The following is a 12,302-nucleotide window of genomic DNA, read 5'->3' as shown; positions in this document are numbered from 1 at the left end:
CAGCGTAAGTGCTATTTTCTGTGCTCCTTTTTAACTTTTAATAAGCTTCCTTTCTGTAGAGTGTGGATAATGTTGTGAAAGAGTAGCTAAAACATATTTTCAAAAGAAAAACAATCCTTAACTGAAAAATGATCCAAAGGAAGGGGAGGAACAAAGAGAGCTTCCACGACATATTCACGTAAATTTAACAATCCTTATTTGACAGAAAGTGGAGAAGAGAACAGGCCTCACTTTTTCTGAGGTCGCATTTTGTCACTCAGCCCTTTCCACACTGCTACACTGACATCTGTACTTCCATAGGAAATTGGAGGTGTACAGGAGAGAGAATACAGACTGGGGAGTCAGAAGACCTGGAAATGAGCACCAGCACTGCTGTTCCCTAGCTGGGGACACTGTGTAGGGCATTTCCCTCTCACCCTTCAATTCATCATCTGAGGACTAAAGAGAAGATTTAGACTAGGCTTCCCAATGGAGCAGAGTCCTAACACTGCTGACCTGGGATTTAGGGGATGTTTGATAATGTTGAATCACATTTTATTTTTTATTTTATTTATTTTTTTTAAATTTTTTTTGTTAATGTTTATTTATTTTTGACAGAGACAGAGACAGGGACAGAATGCGAGTGGGTTGGGGCAGAGAGAGAGGGAGACACAGAAGCAGAAGCAGGCTCCAGGCTCTGAGCTGTCAGCACAGAGCCCGACGTGGGGCCCGAACTCATGAGCTGTGAGATCATGACCTGAGCCGAAGTCAGACGCTCAACCGACTGAGCCACCCAGGCGCCCCTGAATCACATTTTAAAAAATGTTAATCTCTTTTGCAACTTTCTCTCAGTATTTTTTTTTTTTTTTTGCATTGTATTGTGGAGAAAAACTCAGTTTGGTGCTGATATGTCTTCAACACCTCTTTGATTTCTTACTGATTTTCTCTTTTTAAGAGAACAAACCACAGGCTCAGAGCCTTTGGCAGGTAGCAATATCTAGCTAGAATTTAAATATCATACCCTCTCTACTCCTGCCAATGGTATATGAATTTGAGGTCATTTTCTAATGATGGCAGGAGATCCTGGTATTCCAGTGTTATTAGTAATGTGATGTTTTCTTTGAAAATAAATGGAACTACATGTTTTAGAAGTATGTCTATTGAATACCATTATTTGTACAAGCGACAAATAGACATAGCCACAATCGTTAAACGACATGACTAGAGGTAGGAAACACTGGTCTGGATACCACCAAGAGCCCCTACAGCACCTGAGCTGGGTGTTATCACCCACCACACTAGTGGCTGTTTCCATTAATAATGCCAACAGACTTACAGAGAAGAATAAAACACCCCTCAACCATTCTCCTTATATTACAATTCACCTGGTTCAATGGTTCCCAGAATCTTTATTTAACAAACACAGGAACAGTTTATAGTTCATGACACTGGACTGTAAAGAGAAAGTGAGAAAACAGTTCTTGGAATTATAGGAAGGTTGTAGATTGCCGGTCAAACCTGAAAGATTGAACATATCTAATATTTTGGCTCTCTGTCTAAATCTCAGTTAGAAAGATAGTAAAGGAATAAAACTGTTTGAAGTCTACAAGGACAAGGAGAATGGGACAGGAGACAACAATGGACCAGAGATGCTAAAAGGTATTTTGGAAGGTGGAAAAGTTGTGGATGAGAGATAATTGGGACATGAGTGCCTGCATAGGGAGGTACTTGTGAAAAGCCAGCTGATTCATGCTTTAGTGCTTTGGAAAAGCTCAGGGATCAGAGATGCCAGGTTCCTCTGGAGACAACAGAGGGAATGCAAACAGGATGACTGCTGGAAATTCTGTCTAAAGCAGGGTTTCTCAGCCTCGTCCCTACTGACATTTTGGGCAGGAGAATTCTTTGTGTGGGGCGCTATCTGGCATTGTAGATTTAGCAGCAGCCCTGGTCTCTATGCACTAGATAGGTCTCCCTTTCCAGTTGCGACAAATGAAAATGTCTCCAGACACTGCCAAACATTTCTTCAGGGACAGAATCCCTCCCAGTTGAGAATGACTGGTCTGAAGGATCCCTCACTCTTCTCTGAGCCCATGCAGAGAAGTCTCTGTTGTTTTCCACCCAAAAAGGAACCAGAGGTTTATCTATAAATATGGTGGAACAGAGAAGCCCCAGACCTGGGAACATGAGCACAGAGAAGGGAGGGGTGAGGCAGGGTAGTGAAAGTCAGGGGAGAGGGTAAGTCTACATACAGAATCCTAGTCCTCTTTCTGTGCTTAGGGTGGTGAAAGTACCCGGAGGTGGAGGGATGGGTGGGTGAGCACCTGAGCCTCCAAGAGGAAAAAAAAGAAGAAGAGAAAAGAAAAAGTGGGCATTGACCCTGTAGATTTCCCAAAGGCTGGAAGACGCCATGAGGATGCCAGCTCCAGCAAAGCAGCAGGTGAGAAGAACTTCTTTCTTTTCCCTCTTCTAACCCTGGGAATGGCCACTTCCACTGCTCTTAGATGGAAAATGAAACTGATTTGTTATTATAGTTCAAATATTTGATATGAACTGGTTGTGTTACACATATTTTGTTTTATTATGATTATTTTTCAAGGCAGGAGGTCATAGGAAATTATGTAACAGTTTCCTAGCTATAGTGATAACTCTTAACTACAGAAACACATGATATGTGCAATTCCTTTTGCACTCTTGACCTCGGTCTGGTAAGAGTGAATAATCCCTTCTGTCAGAAATGTGGTGTTTCCCTTATGTCAGATTATTTAGTGATAGGACTCAGAAAATCAAAGGTAGTTATTAATTCTATGAAAAACAAAAATACGGGAAATTAAATGTAATCATTCTAACCCACTAGACTAAGCTATAAACAACATGTATGTATACACACACACACATTTTCTATCTAGCTAGCTATCTACATACAAACATACATACATACATAATTATTTAACATAATAATGGCATTATGTAACTGTGTTTGTAATGACACGAAGATCAAACACTTTTTTCAAAACTGTGATATAATTTAAAGACAAGGATGTTGTGGAACAGTCTTGTGTATGGCCAGGGTTGATGGCTGTTTGTTTAACCCCCATGGAAAGATGTCAATAGAAACGTTATTTTTTAAAAAATTGAAGAACAAAGAAATACAGCATATGTGTATTATTTGAAAACATAACAGTAAACTCTAGAAAAAGATTTAAAGAGGTGAAAGTAACTTCCTCTTAAGAACAGAGCTTCAACATGGGGCAGAGTGGTTAGGACACTGATATCCTTCAGGATAAATCTTAGTACTGCTTGCCATTTCGAACTACATACATGTTTTACAGTAATACAGATCATTTTTTGTTAAATAAAGGCTACAGAATGTCAGGAAACTTAATGGGTGAATAGAAAAGGGAGAATATTTATAAAAGAAAAAGCATGATACATTTCTATGAGGAATGAAGAACAGGTAAAACATAGTGGGCACATGTTAACACAATGAACACAAACGGAAAATCACAGAATGTATGTGGTTTTAATAAAGGAGGGAGTCCAAATGGACATTTGTCTACAGTTTACTAAACAGCAGGCGGAGCATCAGGGGTTTTATATACGTTATCCTATTTAATTCTCATAACAATTCCATGAGGTGTACTGGCCTCAATTTACAGATGAGAAAACTGCGAGGGAGTGTAAATAGGGACAGGGAAGCAGCACAGTGCAGGGGTGTGGACTGAGATGTCAGAGTGTAGATCAGGCCTCTGACATTCATGAGCTATCACAACGTTAGGCACATGCCTCATCTTCTTGTGTTCTATGTTCTCCTACATAACATGGGAATAGAGATCAGGTGGGAGATTATTATTGTTTTATTATTTCATCTTCTAGGGGCGTTGTGAGGAATTTATGAAAGACTATGTGTAAGGCACTTATAACAGTGCCTAACACATTATGAGAGCTATTATTATAAAAATCATTTGGTCAATCAAGAGCAAATGAAATAATTGGGGAGACATTTTTCTGAAACTGAGTTTTCTCATTCTATTTTGCATCTCGGGACATTTGGAATTCCTGACCACTTGACCAAGGTTATATAGCTGTTAATTTGTGAGGCTGGACTTTGAGCGCAAGTCTTTCTGCCTTCAAAGCTCAGGCTCTTTTCTCTATAATCCGTTGCCTCCCATTAGGTAATGAGACAAGTGGTAGAAAGACTAGCTACAAAAGTAAAAAATATCAACACTAGAAAACAGAAAGAGGAACATGAGAGCGTTGACCAGAGGAGGAGTTAAACAATATGATATTGGGGCCCCTGGGTGGCTCAGTTGGTTAAGCATCTGACTTCAGCTCGGGTCACGATCTTGCAGTCCGTGAGTTCGAGCCCCACGTCGGGCTCTGGGCTGATGGGCCAGAGCCTGGAGCTTGCTTCCGATTCTGTGTCTCCCTCTCTCTCTGCCCCTCCCCCGTTCATGCTGTGTCTCTCTCTGTCTCAAAAATAAATAAAACGTTAAAAAAAATTAAAAACAAACAAACAATATGATATTGAATTACACAGAGAAGGAAGTGTGATCCATTAGGATAAAGATAAGATGGCAGCACGGGTAGGAGAGGGTAGAAGATTACATTACTGAGACAGAGATAATACCCGAGCAAGCTCATGTAAGTAGGACATTATGATTGGCAGAAGTGAATTTAAGTAGGGATGGTCTCAGGAGAAACACTTTACTCAATCTATGACATAGCTTACTTTAACTCTTGGAATGCCAACAGAAAGTTACCAGCTCCATTTCCAGAGTTTTCCACTTTAGGAAGCATGCACTTTCCCCCTGCGTCATGCCTTCTACTCTGGCTTTCCTACCATTCACAACTGGAATTGATTTTTCTATGTTGGGATTATCTGTTTAACAACCATCTCGTTAACTGTAAGACTGTAAGGTCTGTGAAGGCAGGGACTTTGTTTTATTCAATTATACTTAATAAGGTGTCTGTTACAGGCTAAAGGAAAGGAAGGAGAAAGGACTGCTTCCATATTTAATACATTATACTTTAGTGCTGTTCTCACAGACCAGGAGGCCATGCTATAAGTAGCAGAAAGTATATTTGAAATAAATTAGCCAATATTTTGGTACAGGTATCAGAATGTGCAAGCTGGGAGGATCTTAGAGATCACCCATCAATCACTCATCAATAGCTGATTTAAATAATGTTCATTAAGTGTTTATTATGCGTGGAGTCGGGTACTATCACCAGGGACACAGGAATAAGATATAACTCCTGCCCCCAAGGAAGATGCTTCTGGTGTAAAGGGGAGAAAGAAGAGACAGATCAATGCATTAGGAGGTGATGAGGGATATGGTGTCAGGAAAAAAGAGAAAGAAAAATGGAAAGTGATAATCCATTCTTGTGACAGTTCATTAAACGTTGTATGTTTGTCCATTTTCCTCCTAGGGAATAACAACTCTGCGATGCACTTGGGAATCTAGCCACTCCTAATGAATAACAGCAAGGGGGAGTCCCCAGAGTCCTTCCTTCCAGTAGACTTGGGGAGGGGAGGGACTCAGGCAATAGACAGCCATCACTAAGGGACTCATGTAGTCCCCCAAATCTTATCTAGTGCATCTCTTTTCAAATTGGGGTTTAAGAAGTTCACACGTGTAGCAGCAGAAACTATCAGCTTTACTTCTGCCTCAAAATGGGCATACAAGCCAATAATCCCTTCAAAGGGATACATGAACCCCTTTGTTTATAGCAGCATTATTTACAATAGCCAAATTATGGGAATATCCCAAATGTCCATAGACTGATGACTGGATAATAGAAGATGTGATAGATAGATAGATAGATAGATAGATAGATAGATATAGATATCCACAATAGAATACTACTTAGCCATAAAAAAGAATATCTTGCCATTTCCAACAATGTAGATGCAGCTAGAGAGTATTATGCTAAGTGAAATGAGTCAGAGAAAGACAAATATCATATGGTTTCACTCATATGTGGAATTCAAGAAACAAACAAACAAAAAGAACATGGGGAAAAAAAGAGGGGAAAACCAAGAAATAGAGTATTAACTACAGAGAACACACTGATGGTTACTGGAGGGGAGGTGGGGGCGGGATGGGTTATATAGGTGATGGGTACTAAGGAAGGCACTTGTGATGAGTATTGGTTGATGTATGTAAGTGATGAATCACTAAATTCTACACCTGAAACTAACATTACACTGTATATTAACTAACTGGAATTTAAATAAAAACTTGGAAGGAAAAACAAACAAATAAGCAAGCAATTAATCCCAAAATAACCTAACTACTCCGACCATATTTTTTGTGCGTGGTTTTAGAAATAAAAAAATAATAACATTTTTAACATAAATATCGAAAGAAGTGTTTTGGTAACTGGAGCTTTTCTTTAAACAGAGGTTCTGTTCTTTAGTGCACACAGGAGGACACAGAGAGCCAGGGAGCTGAAACAACTTGCCCAAGGCCACAGAGCTGGTGGCAGAGCTGGGGTCAGAACATGGCAACTCCCCCAACCTGTATCTCATCTCCCACACAGCAGCATCTAAACCATGATAAGCAAAACTCAAACAAGCCCTTTTCAGTTTGGGATGTATCTGACGATACAGGTTTCCAAGAAAATGCCAATCTTGCCTTTGGATGTTACAGTCAGTAATGGCACAGGCAGAGACATGAGGAAAAGCAAGTCTTCTCAAATGGAGAACCCGTATAAATAAACGAGCTGATGGCAAATTGCTTCTGAGATAGGAGGGCTGCTGCCCACTGACAGTATTTAAGTTTATTTTCCTTTGGCAGGTCTTTACTCTGAGCATGAAAAAAGAGGCTCTTGTGAGATAGCGGACAGACAAAAAAAAAAATGTAGTCATAAAAAGAATTAACCATTACATGCCAAGCCCTTCATTCATTATCTTGCTCATTTTCCCTGCATCACACCCCATGCGAAGCTGAAGCAGCTGTCATTTCCATTTTAGAGAAGACAAAATGTGGTGCAGAGAGGGTAGAGAACTTGCCCCAAGTCACTAAGCTGCTAAGAGTGGAGCCAGACAGGATTTGAACTCAAGAAATCTGACTGCAGTTCACCATCTTCTCCACTATGCAATAGAGAATGCATTATTATGTGGAGCACTGTCCGACATGCATCACTGCCCAGAGACATGATTGATTTGTGTCAATCTAGAAAAGAATACAAGATCTCTCACCTGATGACAGTAACTACATTTTATCCGAAGCAGTGAACAGTTAAAGAACTTGCCACATGCATTCTCTTATTCAATATTCACTCTAAGCTACCAAGGAAATGTAACTAATCCCATGAGGAGCTGAAGCTCAGGGAAGTCAAGTAAGAGGCCCAGGTCACCCAGCTGTGACCCAGCTGAGCCATGATCCCAACTTCATGTGTCTGGCACCCCTCACCTGGCCTGAGCTCTTAGCACTGGATATGCTTTCTCAGCATGTGTCTCCCTCTGACTTCACAGGTAAATTCTGGTGGCAGGGATATTGTCCAAACGCATCATCTCTTGTTAAAATTTTGCAGTTTGCTGAGAGTTTGGATGTATATGACAAACTGAACATACTAGTAAAAAGGGATTCATCTAGAAAAGCTCACAGAAATGACAATTTATTTCTCCAATAATGTATGATCAGCGTAATAATCTGTCTAGAAGAATGATGCTGATTAATTTTAAAATCTGAAAATGTCAACAAAGAATAATTCCATTATATTCAAGATTATTTAAGGTTATCATCAAAGTTAATAATATCTTGCTCAAATTTGTACAGTTCTTTGCAGTTTACAGAGCACTTTCATGTTCATTATCTCATATGACTTCCACAAGAAGATGGGCATCTTCAAATGATTACTCTCCCCATTTAACAGAAAAGGATATTAAAATTTAGACAGGTTAAAGCTTACTCACAGTGGCTCACAAGAGATACAACTGGAACTGAATCCAAATCACCCGACTCCTAGGTTAAAGCTCTTTCTACAACCCCAGCTGTAGCATCCCCACTGTATGCTCTGAAAATAAAAGTAGATTCTGAAGAAGATTCCAGGTGCAGTAAATGTGTGCCCTTTCTGGCACATCTCATTGCCTGACTCTCTGGGAAACCAAGTTTGTGGAACCTCTGGCAAGCATCCCTGGGGGTTAGACGGTGCCCTCCAGGACAGGAATTTCTATCTTCACTGTGGATAGACTGCTGATATATTTGGTGACAGACATGGGAGCCTGGGGCTTCTGGGGGAGGATCTGCTCTCTGCAAAAACACCCACAGCAGAGAAGTGTTTGAAAGGCGGGGAGGTGTTTGAAAGTGACTGCAAAGAGGTATGATGAGTATGAAAGATACAGCTTAGGGAGTGACTCATCTGCAGATATTAATCAAAAGAAACTTAACACTTGAACAAAGAACAAAATCACCCAGAACTGCTGCAAACTTGGTGAACATAACCAAACCTTGCCCAAATTTGGCTCTCAGGACGGTCAGCTGAGAACATCAAATAGATTCCTTCTCAGGCCCTAAGTGGTCCGTGCCCCCTAGCCTACAAAATCGAGTGGAACAGAAGTAAAATGACTACTTCTTGGCCTGGGAGCATACTACTGCCTAGCCAATAAGTTCTTTTTTTCTGTGGTATCTTCTCTACTCTTCTGCACAAGGATGTCCTGGCCCTTTTCACAAAAAATAGCCTTGTTTTCCTTTAGACCCAGATGAATATTACATCCTTGGTCAGGCTTTCACTGACCCCCTAGGCAGAATTTAATGCTACATCTTTGGGTTTTAACTCACTGCCCTGTATTATAATATTTATGTGCCCTGATGTCACCACTGAAGCCAAAGTCCAACAAAGTACCTGGCCAAAACTAAGTCCCTGAGAGATTTTACCTGAATGCATGGATGAAGTGAGTAGCACTGATAAAAAAAAAAATTACAGTTAATTTTCATTACCTAGGACACTCAGTGAATGGAAACTGGCACTTTCTATTTAAATGAAGTTTGAATGAGTTTTCCAAAAAACTCAGTGTTTTGTATTTAGTTGTAAATAATCTTAATTTTGCCTGCCCTTGCTCCTGCTTAATCATAGGAAATCAGTGAATATCAGGAATTTGTCCTTGCTGTCTGAAAGCAGAGGAAAAAATAATTGATTCTAATCAATGAGATTACACTGTGTTACAAAACTAACTTCCTTTCTTCCAGCACTGGTCTTACTCAGAATGGCTTGTTTAACACCTGTCTCCTGTATCAGCCTCTGTAAGCTGTGCCAGGGCAGGAGTGAGGCTGAATTGCTGAGTGCTGTATTTCTAAACTCTAGTACAGAGCCTGGCACAGGGAGATTTCGGTAGGCTTTTGTTGCTGTTTGATGAATACATAAATGAATTAATCACTTAAGGACTTCTCAGAAAAGGTGGCATGGCTGAGTTTTCCATTATTAATCAATCCTGACTGTAGAGCTACCATTTAAAGCGTATCTATGTGGATCAGCCACTGGGCTAAACATCTTAAAATTTATGTAGGGTAAAGATTAGTGTCTATGTTTTACAGATGAAGAAAGTGAGACTCAGAAAATGAAGTAACTCACTTACACTCACATAACTAATTTTTGGCAGGACAACCCATCATTCAAACCAAGCTCTGGTAGATTCCAAAGCCAGCACATAGATGAAGAGGAAAATCAGTTTCTGGCTGAGCAAAGAGCATGGACAACATATGGATGTGGAAGTGCCTGATGGGTTCAGAAACTGGTTGGAGAGGAGACTACCCAGAGACGAAGAGGCTAGACAGGGAGGTTGGGTGGGGCTCACAGAGTCCAGGACTGAGGTCTACACTGGAGGCAAACTAACTCCAGAGTTTCTCTGGGAAATGAAATTTCTGAATAAACCCCACGTAACAGCTTAGTTGCAAGCTTTTCGGCTAAATGCAGAGGTATAGAGAAGAAAATTTCCAACACTTTAAGGTTCCGGTTAGTTGAGTTACAATTAATCAAATTCCACTGTGAAATAAAATATCCTAGCTGGATGCTTACTTACAATTAAAGTTTTTTTGTTTTGAAATAATTATATATTTTCAGAGTATTTGCAAAAATAATCCAGGGACCTCCCATGTACACTTCACCCAGTTTCATAATGTTAATATCTTAAATAATTACTGTACAATGATTGAAACCAGGAAATTAACATTGGCACAGTGCTTTTAACTAACTCCAGCCTTTATTCAAATTTCACCAGTATTTCTTCTAATAACCTTTCTCTGTTTCATTCCAACCCAGGGTCCCACACTGCGCTTAGTTGTTATGCCTTCGTAGCCTCCTTCGATCTTGTGACAGTTCCTCAAAATTTCCTTGCCTTTCACAACCTTGACCAGTGGTCAGTTAGTTTGTGGACTGTCTTTCAGTTCAGGCTTGTCTGATGTTCTATCATGATTAGATTGAGGTCATACACTTTTGGCAAAATATGCTAAAACTTGCCACCTTGGCAAATGCGTCAGAGTGCATCACACTAGAGGTACATGATATCAACGCTGACCTTGATCACTTGGGTGAAGATGGTGCCCTATAGGATTTCACCACTGTAAAATTATCATTCTTATTCCCTTTGTAGTAAATAAAAATCTTAGGAGACATACTTTTAGACTATGCGAATATCCTATTCTTTCTCAAACTTCTGTCCACTGGTATATCTTGTCTGAAACAATTATTATTATGGTGTCCTAATGTTGATTTTGTAGTTTGCACATTCCTTACAATTGTTAATTGGAATTCCTTTGTAAGGAGAAATTGTCCCTTCTTCCCCATGTATTTATTTATTCAATTATTCATTTATATTAGCATAGACTCATGAATATTTATTTTGTTTTATGGGCTATCATCCAATACTGTCATTATTTTTTTTATTGTTGTTGGAATTGTTCTGACTTTGACCATTGAGAGCTCCTTGACCTTAGAGCACTGCCCCCCATCCTGTTTTTGAGTACTTCTTACTTTGTGGCACCACAGATACTCCAGGCTCATCTTGTGTTTTCTCTGCCCCAGCCCTGTAATCAACCACTTCCAAGGAGCCCAAGTTCTTCCTTTTATTGGGAAATGGCATTTAGGTACCAAGATCTGGGCACAAGGTGTGCTCATCAGTGCTTGAGTGGCATTTCTTCTAGGTGCTGTCACTGTACAGAGCTAGGAAATACATATGTATATTAACCCTTATGTATATATATTTACATACATATCTATAATTATTTCTGTATCTATTATTTTGTATATATATTATAAAACCATGAGTTCATACTGATACCTCTGATTACAATCCAACACTACAGGGCTCAAGCTACCCTTTCCCCTTTTCTAAATGAATGCTTACTTTGGGGACAATTTTTTAACTCTCCCTATATCTAAATACTGCGACATATCATCAGAATTCAAAAATTCTATTATGCTTTCTGAACTGACAAGAAATATCATCTAGAGCAGACATCAGTGAAGGTATCTTTTTAAATTTTCATTGGCCAAAATGATGTCACCCATAACTAACATAAAGAAAAATTAGCCACACCTGTGGCAACTTTAAAGTCATGGACAAATGAAATATTTAACAACCACTTGGAATTTGGAAGATCCCTTCCCCAGCTTTCTTATATACCCCCTTCCTACAGCTCCTTGGATTCAGGGTCATGCCGTTCAAGGGGAGAGATGAGGAATCTATTTGTTTTCAAAGAAGGCCTCTTGCCTGAGGCCAGGAAAAACAGGACCTTTGCAGATTCTTAACTTAATTGGATCTAATTTAGCCTCTCTGGATTATAAATGGGCTTCCACAGAAGAATTGAAGCACTTTTCCAAAAGCAGTTAGGGAAGTGCTTCTAGAAGAAGCCAGCCTGTTTGGAAGTCAAAAGAGGCACAAAGGGGAGGGAATATGAAGGGAACACTAAAGTGTTTTAGCATAATGCATTTAGATACCAAGAGAGTAAATGCCTCACTATGAGGTAATTTCAGCAGGACCATGCATTAAATAAGAACCTATTATACCCAGTTTTATTGGGGATATAGAGAAATAGAATACTAGTTTTATTACAAAGTTGGTACATGAATTTCAGGAGGAGTTGCTTCTGTATTTAAAATATGACCAAATGACAGACTTCCTGAAATCAAGTTTCAGTGAATTCCTAATGGGTGTCACCCACCATGATGATAGTCAGTTAATGAGTTTATAATTTGAGGTCTGGGTTCTTTTTCCTGCCACAAATATCATGAAAGTAGTTCAACTAAATGATCTTCATGTTTTAGCTCCAAGAGTTTCTCAGTGTGGTCCAGTAGAATAAGCAGGCACTTTTGGATGTAAT

This window comes from Neofelis nebulosa, chromosome 7, assembly GCF_028018385.1.
Source record: "Neofelis nebulosa isolate mNeoNeb1 chromosome 7, mNeoNeb1.pri, whole genome shotgun sequence".
NCBI lineage: Eukaryota > Metazoa > Chordata > Mammalia > Carnivora > Felidae > Neofelis > Neofelis nebulosa.
Note: the sequence above shows the minus strand (reverse complement) of the source record.